The sequence below is a fragment of the Acomys russatus genome, chromosome 6, assembly GCF_903995435.1.
Source record: "Acomys russatus chromosome 6, mAcoRus1.1, whole genome shotgun sequence".
NCBI classification, from domain to species: Eukaryota; Metazoa; Chordata; class Mammalia; order Rodentia; family Muridae; genus Acomys; species Acomys russatus.
Window position 1 is genome coordinate 66,730,429 of NC_067142.1, and position 15,805 is coordinate 66,746,233.

At 56.6% G+C, this 15,805-nt stretch overlaps 10 non-coding genes across 10 annotated transcripts; 5 read left to right on the forward strand and 5 right to left on the reverse strand.

Moving 5' to 3' along the window:
• Trnag-gcc (transfer RNA glycine (anticodon GCC)) lies at positions 1–71 on the reverse strand. Its single transcript has one exon. It is a non-coding gene; the product is annotated as a tRNA-Gly (tRNA).
• Positions 72–918: 847 nt separating this feature from the next.
• Positions 919–1,001, reverse strand: Trnal-cag (transfer RNA leucine (anticodon CAG)). Its single transcript has one exon. It is a non-coding gene; the product is annotated as a tRNA-Leu (tRNA).
• Positions 1,002–1,574: 573 nt separating this feature from the next.
• Trnad-guc (transfer RNA aspartic acid (anticodon GUC)) lies at positions 1,575–1,646 on the forward strand. Its single transcript has one exon. It is a non-coding gene; the product is annotated as a tRNA-Asp (tRNA).
• Positions 1,647–2,183: 537 nt separating this feature from the next.
• Trnag-ucc (transfer RNA glycine (anticodon UCC)) lies at positions 2,184–2,255 on the forward strand. Its single transcript has one exon. It is a non-coding gene; the product is annotated as a tRNA-Gly (tRNA).
• A 380-nt stretch (positions 2,256–2,635) lies between these two features.
• On the forward strand, positions 2,636–2,707 carry Trnae-cuc (transfer RNA glutamic acid (anticodon CUC)). Its single transcript has one exon. It is a non-coding gene; the product is annotated as a tRNA-Glu (tRNA).
• Positions 2,708–6,459: 3,752 nt separating this feature from the next.
• On the reverse strand, positions 6,460–6,531 carry Trnag-ucc (transfer RNA glycine (anticodon UCC)). Its single transcript has one exon. It is a non-coding gene; the product is annotated as a tRNA-Gly (tRNA).
• A 2,042-nt stretch (positions 6,532–8,573) lies between these two features.
• Trnag-gcc (transfer RNA glycine (anticodon GCC)) lies at positions 8,574–8,644 on the forward strand. Its single transcript has one exon. It is a non-coding gene; the product is annotated as a tRNA-Gly (tRNA).
• A 4,306-nt stretch (positions 8,645–12,950) lies between these two features.
• Trnag-ucc (transfer RNA glycine (anticodon UCC)) lies at positions 12,951–13,022 on the reverse strand. The gene has a single exon. It is a non-coding gene; the product is annotated as a tRNA-Gly (tRNA).
• Positions 13,023–13,484: 462 nt separating this feature from the next.
• On the reverse strand, positions 13,485–13,556 carry Trnad-guc (transfer RNA aspartic acid (anticodon GUC)). Its single transcript has one exon. It is a non-coding gene; the product is annotated as a tRNA-Asp (tRNA).
• A 1,466-nt stretch (positions 13,557–15,022) lies between these two features.
• On the forward strand, positions 15,023–15,093 carry Trnag-gcc (transfer RNA glycine (anticodon GCC)). The gene has a single exon. It is a non-coding gene; the product is annotated as a tRNA-Gly (tRNA).
• Positions 15,094–15,805: the final 712 nt, after the last annotated feature.

The following is a 15,805-nucleotide window of genomic DNA, read 5'->3' on the forward strand; positions in this document are numbered from 1 at the left end:
TGCATGGGCCGGGAATCGAACCCGGGCCTCCCGCGTGGCAGGCGAGAATTCTACCACTGAACCACCCATGCTGACCTCTTATCTAGTCACCTGATCTTCCTACATCCTGTGCCCGGACAGCCCCAGGACCAGCTAGCTACTCTGTCCTTCATCATCCCTGGGTCCAGGATGCATGGGTTGGGCAGGGGAGCCCCAGGGCCACGGAGAGTCCCGGCTCCCAACTGACGTTCTGCGCGTTTACCCTGCTTCTCCTGAATACCTAGGCTGCCCTTCATCCTCCCGGTGCCCGGCACTCTGCGGACGACACTGCCACCTCCAACGACACTGCCGCCTCCCTATAGCCTGAGCCTTCAAGTTTGTGTTCTGTGTGCATGCCTGCGCGAATGGGGCAGGGTGGTGGTGGTGGTGGGCAGGGGGGGGGGGGCGGAACATGGGGGGGCCAGCAGAGGAGTAAGGGGAGAGGGGGTTCTAGGACGGGCACGGGGGCGGGGGGACCTTTGAGGAGGCCTTGGGGGTGATAAATCCAAGATCAGGCGGGCCCCTGACAGCGTTTTCTTCATCAGCGCCTGCGGCTTCTCTGTTCGCACAAGGCGCTGGCATCTGCCTGGCTGGCTGGCTGGGCTGCCGGCTTGCTCAGGACCGATCTCTTACTCTCTCCACCTTCCCCCACGCGAAGCAACGCGACCGCCACACGCTGCCCTCTTCGCTCAGTCCTACCCCGTCCCCAGACCCACGAGGTCCCCAGCAGAAAGAAGTTGGTGACTGTTCCTAGGAAGGACTCTCCTGCAGGCACAGGGCTGTCCCGGAAGGTTGGAGGGCGAGAGGAGTGGCGGCGCTGCGCGGGGAAGTTGTAGAAGGAAGCGAGAGATGCATGCGGTCTCTAGGGCTGGGGTGGAGTGGATGTCCAAAAGGTGAGCTTGTCAGGAGTGGGATTCGAACCCACGCCTCCAGGGGAGACTGCGACCTGAACGCAGCGCCTTAGACCGCTCGGCCATCCTGACGGTGTGCTTTAAAGCGAGGCAGCTCGCCTAGCTGACAGCCGGCGCCCTGCAGAGCGCACTTGACACGACGGGGCGCCCAGGCTCCTGGGCTCGTGTGCCCGTGGGCTCTTGCGGATCTGGGTGTGCAAGCTGCGGGTCTCGTCCGCCGACCCCAAGCCTGCTCCGCCTCGCCCAGTGTCCACCTCGTCGACATCTTTACTCTCCTAGGCGCCAAAGTCCCTCCAGGTCCCGATCCGGATCCCGATACCGACCCCACTGCACGCAGGGCCGCCCAGGTGTGTGGGAGCAGCGGCTTCTGGTGCCATGGGCGAGGCCCGCAGCCACTTTTCAGCTCTCAGACCACGGCTCTTCTGCTCTCGGGCAGCCGGCTGGACCTGGGTCTGAGCGACGCGGGGGGTCACACAGGGCTGCGGGCCCGGGCTCTTGGAGGAGGGAGCAGTGCTCTACTGGGCTGCGGACCCCGGAGGCTTCTGGGTTGGGTGCGATGGTGAGCAGTGGTTCGATGAGAGAGCTGCTGGCGGGCCTCCGGGTCGTCGGAGAGTATCCAGTGTCCTGGTGAAGGAGCTGTCGTCGTCCTCGTTAGTATAGTGGTGAGTATCCCCGCCTGTCACGCGGGAGACCGGGGTTCGATTCCCCGACGGGGAGACGTTATACCCTTTTTATCCTGATTGGCGGTCCGGGAAAGCGCTACCCGTTGGCCCCGCCCGAGACCCAGACCCAGACCGGTGTCCTCTGGAGCATCCTTGGGGCTCGGGTGGTTGATAGGTCTCCGAGCCCTCTAGCTTCTTTCCTGGCACCCGGCCCAGGAATCTTGTGCCTGCGAACGCCCCGCCCCACGCTCCCCACCCATCCTTCTCCCCTAAGAGGCGCCGAAAGTCAGAACCGGCTGCGTGCGACTCGCAGGGCCTGAGCACAGGAGTGCCTGCCAGGTAGGTTTGTGTAGTGACCTGCCCGCAGCGGTCCCGGGAGCTCCCCGGTCCCTGGTGACCTCCTCGCCTGGCCTGGCCTGGCGCCCCAGAGGACAGGCATACACCTGCAAGAGGCGCCCACTGGACGACGCGGAAGAGAGCGCAGAAGTTGGCGTCGGGGGCGGGCCCGGGGAAACGCTAGGCAACTCGGAAGACTCAGGCCGCTCGCTGGTGGCAGTCCCCAGCGTCGTGTGGGTGCCATCCTGGCCGTGTGGCGTTGGTGGTATAGTGGTGAGCATAGCTGCCTTCCAAGCAGTTGACCCGGGTTCGATTCCCGGCCAACGCAGCGTTTCCACGTTTTGCCAAGGTTTGCCCAGGGAAGAGCAATATCCGAGGGAGCCCTACCTTATGGAAGCCTCTTAGCTTGTCCCGAATCTGCGCGACAGAGCCAAGGAGACTTAAGACTTTTTGAGTTTGCCGCCGCCAGCGGGAGGAGAAGAGGCAGGAGCAGTCGTCTAGTCCGAATGGTTGCCCCAAGGGCCCATGGCACAGGACACAGGGCAACTTGTAGGGCAGAGTAGGGTCAGGCCCCGGGTTAAGCATGAGCACCAGCCCCTTAACGACGGCCATTCCAACTAGCTAGTCGGTAATCAGACAGGCCGGCGGTTTGGCTGGCACAGAGCTTATCTGTCTAGTTCCAGGAAGCGAAATCTTCCTTGCAGACGGTCCCTGGTGGTCTAGTGGTTAGGATTCGGCGCTCTCACCGCCGCGGCCCGGGTTCGATTCCCGGTCAGGGAAGCCTCTTTTCTTGTCTCCTTCCTCTCTGCACCTTTACTCCCCTCTCTCCCTTCTTTAACCTCGCTCTCCATTTGCAATAACAACCCCAGCCAGACTCTCACCCTATCCCTCCCTGCACACACATTATCCTTTTCCTACTTCCTCACTCACAACCACACTCTCTGCCCTACCTGCCCGCACACAACAGCTCTTCACCTTTCCTCACCTGCCTTCAGCCTTTACCCTCACCACACAGACCACACGCAAGCGCACTCGACATGCAGCGCTCTCAAGCACACTTCCGGTATCACACACCCTCAGCCACTGACGGAGCCCACAGCTTCTCCACCTGACTCCATCGCCTCGTCGTCTGCTTTTAAGGCTGGAACGCACCCTCTGCCTAACCCGCCCCACTTGCCTCACCTGTGTCTCTTACCTCACCTGCATCCCAGGCTCCCTGGCAGCTTACCTGGACTCTTCACAACGAAATGTCTGCTTCAAACAACCGGAGCAATAACTTTCACTTAATACACCACACACACACACACACACACACACACACACACACACACACACACACAATATAGTGTGATTAGTGATTGCTGTAGGACAGCCCACTAGGGGTAGGGATGCTGCTCTCCACCTCCAGTAGGGTCTGCGTGACAATGCTGTTCTGCAGACCTGAGGTGATGACCCAATAAGGCAGAGTCTCCTGGAAAAAGGCCATGGTGTTCTTTCTCTTGGAGTGTTGATAGCAACCTGCTTCCTGGTATTCCTTCCTATTTTTTCTTCTCACTCGTAGTCAAGGCAACAAGAAGGTGACCAGGGATATGGTGCCAGGAGGTGAATTGGACAAAGCACCAGCCTAGAAACTGCAGAATGAGATGCCTCTTCCAAATGTGCTTAATTTATTAGTAGTCATCCTGAAAGTTCTTAAGAATAATAAAACAATGGGGGACTTTTTCAATGAATTACAGCAAAAAGGAGGCGGCTAAAAAAATCCCCCCAATTAAATGAAGGGTCTTTACCAAAGGCAGAACCAATTCAAGGAAAAGGTGACTCCAGACAAGAGTGAAAGTAAAAGCGGAATTTTAATTCCTACAATACAAAACTCTATATGGCATGGCATATGTATAGAAGGGCAGTCTCTGGTGTCCTCCTACATATAGAGGACCCTATAGATTAACTACTACACCTCATCCACCTCTCCCCTATACAGGAGTGTGTGAGGGAGGGGGTGGATGGGTGGTCATCAATGGGAAAAAGGTGTCAGACATTGACCTACAGCAAAAAGTTAATCTTACTGAGGACTGTCTCCGGCCCCTGGCTCACCCTGAGAATGTACTATCTGCCTGTGCCAAGTTAATTACTTAGAAATAATGATGTTATTACTATGTACTTTCTACTGTGTATTCTTTATGCCTGATTGCTTCACTGACGCCCTTGAATCTACTCCATGGAAAATGTAACCAGAACGCACTCCCTGTTTCAAAATGTGTATGACAATCTAGACTGCTTGCCAGCAAAATACACTCAGATTCAAACTGCCTCTGTGTTTGTTTCTGTAACCGCCAAATCCTTGCCCACCAACTCTTTGAGGACCCTTGTCCCAGGGACCCCTATACCCGACTGGGGTGGTCTGTGGCAGGATGCCATTTGGGTGGGTGGGGGGTTGTGGCCAGGGCATGCCACCCCTGCCCAGGTGGTCCTGTGTACTGGAACCCCACTAGAAACATTAGATCTAGGGTAAGCGTTAGAGTGAAAGAGTTGGTTTCACTGTGTTTAGGGTATACAGCCAAATGAAGAGTTGTTGTCTAGAAGTTCTTTGAGGAAATCTTGCAGAAAACCCAGACAGACTGTTTCCTGTCATCTAGAGCGTTGTTCTTCTGAAGGAGCATTAGGGCCTTTGCATGAGTTTTGGTCACAAGACGGTCCTGGCACCACTATAATATCTTGCATTATTGAGTAAGGTCTACAAACAGCACATCACAGGGGCTTGGTGTTTTTGCTTTATGTAATACAGAGTAGGGTAGGTGCTTTGTTATGAAAAACTTCTTTTTTTCTCCCCGTCCTCCTCTCCCCCCTCCCCACCAGCTGGACCATGTGTCCCTTCTTTCAGAATCCATTTTAAAAAAGAAACTCCATTTTGTGTTACACCTGGCCAAGGGCTGAAACCAGATTCCAGGAAAAACCACAAAGTATTCTAGACAGAAAAATTCCCCCAGCAACACAATCAGCTCACCTTGAAAAAGCCACCCAAAGGCCAAATATATTCTCTGCTGGTCGCAGGTGGTCTGGCACATAGCAACAACCAATTAGGAGGAGCCAAAGTTCCTAACGCCCTCATGATGGTCAACCAATCTTTTCTATAGGTCAACTTGCCCCTACACCTATTACTCATCCAGGAAAAGCCTGCTTGCAGCTTTTCTGCCTAAATGTCATCTAATCATATACTATAAAACCCATTTCTTTGTCTAAAACCTACAAAAGAAAACCCCCTCTCAATTGTGACTTGGGGCCACTTCCCTACATCTGCTGTGTCAGTGCGTGGAAGGTATGGCCCAGGCTTGAGCTTCCAATGAAGACTTCCTTGAGATTGCACTTGGACTTGGCTCTTGGGGGGTGGTCTGTTTGGTGGTCTCTCATAATTTGGTCATAACATATGGTGCATTGACCTGGACCCCCACCCCGAAAGCTCCCAGGGCTTCCAAGCCAATGGGTGTCTAAGCTGATGGTAAGTGTTGTGTTTGCTGTTTGTCTGGCTCTCAGTCTTACTTTTACTTCACGGTCTGGAGACAAGTGTGTATAAGTAGTGATCATTTCATCTGAGTGGATGCACTAGAGGGCGGAGATCACAGGAGTCTGGAAGATGCTCCAGATTCCATGCGTGGGGATAGAGTTCCCCTATGTGAAGAACCTAAGGAGGTTTCCTGTACTGGCATGGGCCAATCAGTGTCCCACTTTCAGTATTGCTTCTGATCAAATCTTGGGCACGCTGTTCCTGTTACTCTTGTCTTTGTCTGGTGTTTATGTCTCTCTGTTGCTCTTTATCTGAGACTTGGATGGATGATGAGACAGACCACTTCTACCCCTCTAGACTTAATAACAGACCATGACAACCCCCTTTTTTCCCCATAATGGTGTGGAAAGGTGCAGGGTTGTTGTATGCAGGAAGGCAGGGCAGAGAGGGTGACTGTGAGTGGTGAAGTAGGTAGGAAAAGGATGGTGTGTGTGCAGAGAGCGAGGTTGAGGTGTAAAGTAAGAAAGAGAGGGGAGAAGGGGAAAGGTGCAGAGAGGAGATAGAGATACTTCCCTGACCGGGAATTGAACCTGGACAGCAGTGGTGAGAGCACCAAATCCTTACCACTAGACCACCAGGGAGTGTAGGCAAGGAAACCACACCACACTCTCATCCTGGAGCCAGACAGACAATCCTTGTGCCAGCCAGACCGCCCTCCCCATATGCCTGCAAGCTAGATGGATCGCCTGTATTAAGGGGCTGGAGCTCACATTCATGCCTGGCCCTGTCCTGTCCTGCCTTGCCCTATTCTGCCAGCTGCCCTGTGCCCTGTGCCTACTTGGACTAGACAGCTGCCCCTGCCTCTTCTCCCGCTGGCGGCCACAAGCTGTAAAGGTCTCAAGCCACATTGGCACTGTCTCACAGACTAAGGACAAGCTAAGAGGCGTCCTTCAGGCAGGTCCGGCTTTTGCTCTTTCCTGGACTTCCCCTCGGGGAGGGGTCCTTGGCAAACTTCGGCAAAACATGGACACACTGCGTTGGCCGGGAATCGAACCCGGGTCAACTGCTTGGAAGGCAGCTATGCTCACCCCTATACCACCAACGCCACACCGATAGGATAGCACGCACACGACGCCTGGGACGCCACCAGCGATCGGCCTGAGTCTTCCGAGTCACCTAGCGCTTCCCCGCGCCTGCCCCGACGCCAACCTCTGCGCGCTCTTCTGCGTCTTCCTGCGGGCCCCTATTGCACGCACATGCCTGTCCTCTGGGGCGCTCTCGTCTCCTCGCCACTGCAACCGGGCGCGTCAAGCCAGGGCCCCAGGGACCCGGGCGCTCCCGGGACCGCTTCGGACAGGCCACCACCCACACGTGCTTGGCAGGCACATCTGTGCTCAGGCCCTGCGAGTCGCGTGCAGGCCGTTCCGACCCTCGCCGCCTCTTAGGGGAAAAAAAAGAGTGGGGCTGTGGGGCGGCGCGTTCGCAGGCACCAGAGCCCTGGGCTAGATGCCAGGCAAGAAGCTCGATGGTCCAGGGACCTGCAACCACCCGAATCCCTGGGCTGCACCCGGAGACACGAGTCTGGGTCTTAGTTTCGGGTGGGGTCAAGCGGTAGCGCTTCCCCGGGCCGCCCATCTGGCTAAAAATTGTACCATGTCTCCCCGTCGGGGAATCGAACCACGGCCTCCAGCGTGACAGGCAGGGATACTCACCACTATACTAACGAGGACGACAATAACATCTTTACCGGGATACCGGACCCTCTCCGACGATCCGCAGGCCCTCCAGCCGACCAGCTGATGGATCCACGGCTCACCGCCACAATCAACCTCCCGGGTCAGGTATAGATGTGAACACCCCTCCCACCAGGAACCTGGGTCCGCAGCCCTGTGTGACCACCGCGTCGCTCAGCCCCTGCCCAGAGCCGTGCTCTGAGAGCTGAAAAGTGGCTGCCGGTCTCGCCCATGGCACCAGAAACCGCTGCTACCACACACCTGGGCGGCCCTGCATGCGGTGGGGTCCGTGCGGGGATCCGGATCGGGACCTGGAGGGATTATGGCGCCTAGGAGAGTAAAGATGTTGACGAGGTGGACACCGGGCGAGGCGGAGCAGGCTTGGGGTCGACTGGTGAGGCCCACAGCTTGCACACCGAGACCCGCAAGAACGCACGGGCCCACGAGCCCACGAGCGGGGACGCCCCGTCGCATCAAGCCCGCACTGCGGGGCGCCAGCTATCAGCCAGGCGAGGGGTCTCGCGACCAGATCTGCTGTCTGGATGGTCGAGGGGTCTAAGCCACCTGCGTTCTGGTTGCAGTCTCCCCTGGAGGCGTGGGTTCAAACTCACATTCCCCACCACAACCTCACCTGAGCCCCAGAGACCGCATCTCCCGCTTCCTTCCAGAACTTCCCCGCGCAGCGCCTCCATTCGCTCACCCTCCAACCTTCCTTGCCAGACCTGTGCCTGCAGGAAGAGTCCTTCCTGGGTACAGTCACCAACTTCTGCTGGGGAGCTGGTGGGGCTGGGGGCGAAGAGGTTGGGCGGGGCGAAGGGGAGGGAGCGTGTGGTGGTTGCGTTGCTTCTCGAGGGGGAAGGTGGAGAGAGTAAGAGGCCGGTCCTGAGCCAGGCAGCCAGGTGCCAGCGCCTTGTGCCAACAGAGAACTCGCAGGCGCTGCCGAAGGAAACGCTGTTTGGGGCCCGCCTGAGTTTGCAACTACCACCCCTAAGGCTTGGCCTCCTCAAAGGTCCCCCGCCCCCCCCTCGTGCCGGTCCAAGAAGCTCCCTTTCCTCTTGCTTTTCTGCCACCTCCCGCATAACCCCCAATTCCCCCCACTTCGCACAAGCGTTTCCACAGGAACAAAAACTTGAGAGGGTGCAGGCTACAGAGAGGTGGCAGTGGCGTTGGAGGTGGCGGTGTCGTCCGCGGCATGCTGGGCACCAGGAGGGTGAGGGGCAACCTAAGCATTCGGGGAAGCAGGGTAATCGCGCAGAACGTCAGTCCGGAGCCGGGACTCTCCATGGTCCTGGCGCCCCTCTGCAGAGTCCATGCATGCAGGGCCTAGGGACTGTGAGGGAAAGAGTTGCTAGCGGGTCCTGGAGTTGTGGAGCGCACAGACTGTAGGAAGGTCAGGTGACAAGCCAGGAGTCCAGCATGGGTGGTTCAGTGGTAGAATTCTCGCCTGCCACGCGGGAGGCCCGGGTTCGATTCCCGGCCCATGCAGAGGCCAGTCCCTTTTGGCCCTCAGGGGCCTATGCCCCATGCCACTGCAGAGCTCTGCAACAGCTACGCACTCCAATCTCTTTGCACTCCACTTCAAACCATTTGACACTACGTGGCGTTCCTACAGGTCTCATCTGTGATGTGGTGGTGCGAACCCCCACCTCTCCGGTCTCTGCCTCTGGCTTGCTCATCCCAAGCCATCACACCGTGGGGCATCCGGTGTGACTTTGGCTCTTCGTGACACTACTCCAGGTCCTCCTCTGCTGCGAGGGGGCATGGTGGGGTGGCGAAAGGGGGAGGAGACAGACAAAACACAGACAGGTGTTGGTAGTGACGTTGCTGGGGATGTATGGCGGAGGCGGAGGGATGCCAGGCAGTGGAGGGATGCCAGGCAGTGGAGGGATGCCAGGCAGTGGAGGGATGCCAGGCAGTGGGAGATAACCAGGAGCTGAAGCAGCCCAATCTCAGGCAGCAGGCTGCTGGGACCATCTCCTGGGGCTCCCACTCATTTCTGAGTAGAGACCAGGACCAAGGCTTTGTTGGGGTTGCTCTTGTCATCAAACACGGTGCCCCAAAGCAACTTGGGGCGAGAATGGTTTGTTTCTCATTACAGCTCATAAGTGCCATGCTGGTGGGCGGGGCAGCAGGGAAGGGTGGCAAGTGCAATCTCTTCTGTTTCTCCTTCTCTCAGCCGTCATCGTCTTCTATTTCTTCTTCTTCTCATCCCTCTTCTTCTTCTTCTACTTATTCTTCTTATCCTTGTAGTTCGTCTAAGCCTTCTGCTGCTGCTGCTTCTTGGTTTTCTTCTTTCTATTCCTCTGTATATCCCCCTCAACCCCTCCTCCTCCTCCTCCTCCTCCTCTTCAGGACTACTTACTAAACCACAGCCAACAGCAAGCAAATGGCCCCAACAAGTTCCATCAGGTCTCAAGGAACTGAACCTCCCTGGGACAGCGCACTACAGAATATTAATTGATTGTTACAAAAAAGGCGTTTCTTCTTCGCCTTTTAAAAAAAGATTTATTTAGTATTCAATGCTCTGGCTTCATGTACACCTGCTCACCAGAAGAGGGCACCAGATCTCATTATAGATGGTTGTGAGCCACCATGTGGTTGCTGGGAATTGAACCCAAAACCTTTGGAAGAGCAGCCAGTGTTCATAACCTCTGAGCCACCATCTCTCCAGCCCTGTTTTGTTTTTTGTTTTGTTGTGGTGGTGGTGGTAGTGTGTGTGTGTGTGTGTGTGTGTGTGTGTGTGTGTGTGTGTGTGTGTGTAGACAGGGAAGTAAAAGAAGTTCCTCACACCAAAGCACTTAATCTACTCTATGTGTTACATAAAGCAAGAACATCAAGCCTCTGTAAGGTTCTGCTTGCAGAACTTAATAATGCAAGACATTCCAGTGGTGTCAGGACTGTCCTGTGACCAAAATTCATGCAAAGGCCGTAACGCTCCTGCAGAAGAACAACTCTCTAGATGACAGAAAACAGTCTCTCTGGGTTTTCTGCAAGGATTTCTTCAAAGAACTTCTAGACAACAACTCTTCATTCTGATGTCTACCCTAAAGACAGTGAAACCAACTCTTTCACTCTAATGTTTACCCTAGATCTAATGATTCTAGTGGGGTTCCCAGTACACAGGACCACCTGAGCAGGAGTGCTATGCCCTGGCCACAACTCCCCCTACCCACAGTGGGCTGACCCACAGCAATCGCTAATCCGACCACACCATTGCCTGCGGGCGCATCCTATGGAGACATTTTCTCAAGTCAGAGTCCCCCTTTGTAGAGGTGTCAAGTTGTCAAAACCCATCTAGCACAAAGCCGAACCTGGATCCTTGCAGTCAGCATACAGCGTCCCCTGCTTGGACACCTGCTAGCCTAGGCTTGCCCAGTGTCTGTTTCCCAAGGTCTTCTCTCCCCACAGGGCTGCCCCGGTGTCTCCCAGAAGACAGATCCTTCCTGGCTGCGGGTTCCTACTAGTGCCTCTCATTGCTCCGGACTGGGAGGACTTCAGGGCCAGGGGTGGGGTGGAGTCTGGTGAGGGTAAAGCACAGTCTGGGCGTTCCTAGGATCTGCTAGCACCTCCCACTGTGCCTCTGAGTGAGGTGGAGCTCAAACCACGACTCTGTGCCCCGACTGGCTGGCAAGGTCAGGACTGATGGGCCCTGGCAGGGGACGCAACCAATGGCGAAGAGGTTCTGCTCCAATTTCCTGATTCACACTTGTGCCGGCACCCCCCCTCCCCAAACCCAAGTGCCACAGACCGTCTCAGTCTAGTATAGGTCCTTGAGAACAGGAGTTCTCGAAGCATCCGTGGGCAGAGATAGACGAGTGACAAACAGAGACAAACCCAGAGGTGGTGTTTGAATCTGAGTGTATTTTGCAGGCAAGCAGTCTAAATTTTTATACATACATTTTGAAACAGGGGGTGAGGTCGTGGTTACATTTCCTGCAGAGTAGATTAGTGAAGTCAGTGAGAAGTCAAGCATGCACAAGTACAGAAAGTAAAGTAATAATGTTGTCATATTTTGGATTACAACTTTAAATGAAATAATACAGGGTACAGAATACACAGTAAAGTCGTCATCACTTTTAAGAAAATGGCTTGGTATCAGTATGCACGTGCCCTCTTCGTCAGGGGTCAATGTTCTCCCATAAACGGAACTTATGCGCCTGTGCACCAAGATAATTTTGTCTTTAGTTCTCTTTTCTAATATCTGAGCGCCACTATCTGGAGCTTTCTGAAACACTTTATTTCTCTGTAAAAGCCATAATATAAGCTATTAACTAATGATTAATTCTCAGCCATGTTAGTTTTAATAAGTAGAAGTGGAGCAGAACTACCCTGGGCCTGAACGGTCCCTGGCTGTGGTCCCAAGTTAGGGCTGTCTCATAGCAACGTTGTCATGCCTGAAAAGGCCTGATATGGGAGTAAAGTTAGGAGAAGAAAGAATAGAGACAGAATGAGAGAAAAGAAGGCTGCAGTCAATTACTCCTGGCAGGACATCAGCCACATTCCAGGAGGCTCTCCCTGGGTAGGGGTCATTGCAGTATTTGTCACACAGACTCCACTGACCGGGTCGTGATGCCCCAGGATCCCCAAAAACAACTGCACGGCAAGCTCGCCCAAGCTTCCCCGGGGGCTTGCAGGGAAATCATGGCAACTTCCTGTGGACTGCCAGGCTGGCTGCAGTGACGGCACCATAGGCTTTCTGCTTTGCCAGAGACATCTGCCCCACACTAACACCTCCCAACAGGTGTCCCTTACGCCCCCCTCCCCACCCCCCGTCCTACCCCCTCATGGTCTATGTCCCACACCAGCATCCCCTGGAATTCTTCGGACATATACATACATATTTACATGTATCGTGGTGTGTGTGTGTGTGTGTGTGTGTGTGTGTGTGTGTGTGTGTTTGTATTAAGTGAAAGTAATTGCTTCAGTGGTTTGAAGCAGAAGTTCAGTTGTGAAGAGTACGAGAAGCTGCCAGGGAGCCTGGGATGCAGGTGAGGTAAGAGACGCAGGTGAGGTAAGCGGAGCATGTTAGGCAGAGGGTGCGTTCCAGCCCTAAGAGCAGGCGAGGAGGCGATGGAGTCAGGTGGAGAGGCTGTGGGTTCTGTCAGTGGATGAGTGTGTGTGATCCCGGAAGTATGTGTTTTGTGCGGTGAGAGTAAAAGCTGAAGGCAGGTGTGGAAAGGTGCAGAGTTGTGCACGGGCAGGCAGGGCAGAGGGGGGTGGCTGTGAGTGTTGAAGTAGTGTGTGCAGAGGGAAGACCGTTGTTGCAAATAGAGATCTAGGAGGTTGAGGTGTGAAGGAAGAGAGAGGGGAAGAAAGGCAAAGTGCAGAGAGTAAGAGGGAGAGGCTTCCCTGACCAGGAATCGAACCTGTGGTGGTGAGGGCGTGGAATCCTAACCCCTAGACCGCCAGGGAGCACAAGTTAGAAAACCACACCAGCTTTCTTCTCCTGGAGCCAGTCAGACAGGCACTGTACCAGCCAGACCGCCCGCCGCCAGCCGGTTGGCCTGCACGCCAGATGGACCGCCCCGCATTAAGGGTCCGAGGTTCACGCTCGCGCCTGGCCCTGCTCTGCCCTGTTCTACTCTGTCAGCTGCCTTGTGCCCTCTAGGCGACCACTTGGATTAGACGGCTGCACCTGCCTCTTATCCTCTGGCTGGTGGTCTCAAACTCAAAAGGTCTCAGGCCACATTGGCTCTGTCACGCACACTCGGGACAAGCAGGACTCTTGCTGTTCCCTGGGCATCCCCTTGGCGTGGGGACCTTGGGAAACCTTGGCAAAACATGGACGCGTTGTGTTGGCCGGGAATCGAACCCGGGTCAGCTGCTTGGAAGGCAGCTATGCTCACCACTGTACCACCAACGCCAAGAAGGTACCTATATGACACTGGAGAGTGCCACCAACAAGTGACCTGAGCCTTCACCCCACCCCACCCTGACGCCAACATCTGAGCGCTCTTCCGAGTCGTCCCGCCCGCCGGTGCCTCTCACACGCACACGCCTGTCCTCTGGGGCACTCTTCGCCTCAGGACCGGGGCGAGCCCGGGACCGCTTCCGGCAGCTCACCACCCACACGTGCTTGGCAGGCACACCTGTGCTCAGGCCCTGCGAGTCGCACGCAGCCCATTCTGACCCTCGCCGCCTCTTAAGGGAAAAGGAGGAGTGGGGGGCGTGGGGCGGCGCGTTCGCAGGCATCAGAGCCACGGGCCGCGTGGCAGGCAAGGAGCTCGATGCGCCGGAGGATATAGGTCTTGGCCTGGGTCTCAGGTGGGGCCAAGCGGCAGCGTTTCCCCTGGCCGTCCAACTGGCTGAAAAAAAGCGAATACACCTCCCCGTCGGGGAATCGAACCCCGGTCTCCCGCGTGACAGGCGGGGATACTCACCACTATACTAACGAGGATGACGGCTTTCCCGCCACCGGGATGTCAGACCTCTCCCAGAACCCACAGGCCTGCCAGCCTCTCGCTCATCGATCCACCGCCCACAGCCGCACCCAACCCAGAAGCCTCCCGGGTCGGCAGCCCAGCAGACCACCCCTCCCTCCAGGAACCTGGGCCCGCAGCCCTGTGTGACCACCGCGTCGTTCAGCCCCAGCCCCAGCCCGGCTGCCCGAGAGCAGAAAAGCAGTGCTCTAAGAGCTGAAAAGTGGCTGCCGACCTCGCCCACGGCACCAGAAGCCGCTGCTCCCACACAAAGGGCGCCCTTGCGTGCAATGGGGTCGGTGCCTGGATCCGGAGGGACTTTGGCGCCTAGGAGAGTAAAGATGTCGACGAGGTGGACACTGGGCGAGGCGGAGCAGGCTGGGTTCGGCGGGTGAGGTCCGCAGTTTGCACACCCAGACCCGCAAGAGTCCACGGGCACACGAGCCTGGGCGCCCCGTCGTGTCAAGTCCGCTTGGAGCACTGCTGGGCGCCGGCTGTCAGCCAGATGGGCAGCCTTGTTCCCAACCATGTGGTCTAAGGCGCTGCGTTCAGGTCGCAGTCTCCCCTGGAGGCGTGGGTTCGAATCCCACTCCTGACAAGCCCGCCTTTTGGACATCCCCACCACAACCGCACCCAGTACCAGAGACGGTATCTCTGGCTTCCTTCCACAACTTCCCCGCGCAGCGCCGCCACTCCTCTCGCCGGCCAGCCCTGTGCCTGCAGGAGAGTCCTTCCTAGAAACAGTCACCAACTTCTTTCTGCTGCAGAGTTCGTGGGTCTGGGGACCGGGTAGGACTGAGCGAAGAGGGGAGCGTGTGGTGGTGGCGGTCTCGTTGCTTCGCGTAAGGGAAGGTGGAGAGGGTAAGAGGCCGGTCCTGAGCAAGCCGGCTGCCCAGCCCAGCCAGCCAGGTGCCAGCGCCTTGTGCGAACAGAGAAGCCGCAGGCGCTGATGAAGGAGACGCTGTCTGGGGTCCGTCTGAGCTTGTAACTACCACCCCCAAGGCCTCCTTAAAGGTCCCCCGCCCCCGCCTCGACCCGTGCCCGTCCTAGAACCCCCTCTCCTCTTGTTCTTCTGCCGTCCCCACCTACGGCCCTCCCCCCCGCCGACCCCCGGACCCCCGTTCGCACAGGCGTGCACACAGGAACACAAACTTGGGAGGGCGCTGGCTCCAGGGAGGTGGCATTGGCATTGAAGGTGCTGAGTGCGGGGATTAGGGAGGCTGAGGTGTGGCCTAGGCGTCCAGTGGCGGGGCTGGTGGTGAGGCGAAGAGGGGTTAAAGCGTAAGACCTCAGTCGGGAGCCTGGACTCTCCGTGGCCTTTGCGCTCCCCTGCCAGGTGCATGCATCCAGGTCCCAGGGACTGTGAGGGAAAGAGCAGCTGGCCGGGCCTGGAGCTGTCAGGGCGCAAAAGATATGGGAAGGTCAAGTAACAGGTTGTATCACAGCATGGGTGGTTCAGTGGTAGAATTCTCGCCTGCCACGCGGGAGGCCCGGGTTCGATTCCCGGCCCATGCAGATGTGTGTTCCCTTTTGGTCCTTGGCAAGGAGCTGGTATGCGCAGCTTATTGACAGTCCTGCCCTCACTTGCAGGTCCTGGCACTGACCTTGGCAGTCTGAGACCTGGCATGGTTCAGACTCCTGTTATACTGCGGGGTTCTCCTCACCACCCTAGCCAGAGTGAAGAGCTAGCCTGCTGACCCTCTCTAGCAAGCTCACTCTGCAGACAGACTCTGTCCCCACACCTTTTCCAGCCTCCCAGCAGCAGCAACCTGGGTCCCGACCTCTGATCTTTGCGCTGACTGCCTTGGGTGCCTTCCCACTAAGGAAAGCCTTTACCCATCACCCTTACTCACCACAGGCAACTGGCTGGCCTCTTCCCCTGTCAGTCTCTGAGGGGCCTGCTCTCTGTCTTGGACAAAGGCGAGTGGGCGTGGTGGGGACCACCGCAGCTTTGCTGTAAAGAGAACTCAATTGCCCAACAGTGTGGCTTCTACCCTTGACTTTAGGCAGCTCAACTGGAGAGCTGACAAAGACCACAAAGGACAGGATGTCCCTCCTGCGAAGATGAAGTCCTTACCCCTGCTGCTGTGGCTGTTGTTTCTGGCAGCAATGAGAGAGGAGAAGAAGGTGGTGGTGGTGGTGGTGGGGGGGGGTTGTGTGTGTGTGTGTGTGTGTGTGTGTGTGTTTCTATTATGGTTGCTTCTGCTACTAATACTGCTGTTCCTCC